This window comes from Agrilus planipennis, unplaced genomic scaffold (assembly GCF_000699045.2).
Source record: "Agrilus planipennis isolate EAB-ADULT unplaced genomic scaffold, Apla_2.0 scaffold617, whole genome shotgun sequence".
Lineage (NCBI taxonomy): Eukaryota > Metazoa > Arthropoda > Insecta > Coleoptera > Buprestidae > Agrilus > Agrilus planipennis.
Genome location: NW_020439269.1, coordinates 10103 through 11718, shown reverse-complemented (window position 1 = coordinate 11718; position 1616 = coordinate 10103).

Sequence of the window (1616 nt, the reverse complement as noted above, 5' to 3'; positions counted from 1 at the left end):
CGCATTTCTCTAGTTTGGTGGGTTTATGTGTTCAGAACATCCACTGCACAGATTACATTTCAACTCTAAGACAAAGTATGATTATCTTTACAAAAAGACTAGTTACAGCCATTTAAAAATTACTAAATTTTGAAAATTGAAAAAATAACTTGCAATAATTTTTTTTTTGCATAATCCTCAAAATTTTTAATCAAACTATTAGTCAGTATTGTATTTTCACAAATTTCAAAAATGGTTCTCAGTACAATACAATACAATATAATACCTAATATGTTAATTAAATGGGAAACTAAAATAAAAATAGCGACCCCCTAGATTTGAGCTATAGGGCTCATGTTTGGCGAGGATTTTTTTTACATCAAATAGAAACATTTGAGGGGGTAAGAGTTAGAAAAAAAAATTAAAAATTTTGTTTGAAGCACCCTAATGTATAGTATATAATAAAAGTTTGCCCATATGTGCCGCTGAAGGTCCACAACTGTATCCAGCAACCTCTTAAGGGTTATATGGTATGACAGTTCTTTATTCCCCGTCTATGAAGAAGGTTTACGTTTTTAGCTGCAGGGGTTGGTTTCCACCACTGCAACTGCTTCCTTAAATTCACTTTTTTAATTACTTGCATAATTAAATACCAATTTAATAACCAAACAAGTAGAACGTTGAAAACAATTTTCGTCACGCAATTTACCTGGAATTATTATTTTATAAGATTAATTATACGCTTAAGTGATACTTCAGTATACATATGTATAACATGTTAAATGACCCTTTATTGTTTTTTAAATGTTCGATGTATATAGTTAAACATACTAACCCTTGATTGATAACAAACCAAAAATATTATTAGGATAATTTATTTAACCACCATATAATAATTTCAAAAGAATAAACAACGAAAGGTCAACCATTCGAATGAAGAATTGGATGTATTTGCAATTTTAATAATTGCTTATTTTAAAATTATTGTCTTTTCAAAATTTGTATATATATATGTACGTACTATCTGTAATCATTTTAAATTTAGAAACAATTCGCTTCGTTTTTCGAAATAAGAATAAAAAAGGGTTTTATATTGCAGTTGACACAATACATATCTGCATGTATGTATCTGTACGTATTAATGTTATCAAAACCTGGAAATATAATTTAGATATACGCCTACGCACATATGGAGACATAAATAAGCAGGACGCAATATTTCATATTTTACACATGTATGGATTCTTGTACGTGACAGGTAATTGAAGTGGCATAATAAATGTACGAGCATTAAATATTATTTATGTTTTTTTAGAATGCAGAAATTATGATAAGAATAATCATAATGAATCCGTTATGGTTTTAACTGCTTAACTGTTAGTTTTTTGTAGAAATAATAGAATTAGGTCAAGTGCATGTAAAATATATTTTTTAAAATGCATAATAACATTTTGATATTTATTTTTAACGTTGAAGTGTTTTCAAAAACGTTATTTTAAGGCAACAATTAAATTGTAAGTTGCTGAACTTGCGCTTTTAACACTGATTTGTCCTCAATTATTATTATTATTATTTATTTGACTCAATTATTATTATTACAAAGATATAAGATTTAAATATACATAAGAGAAAAAATA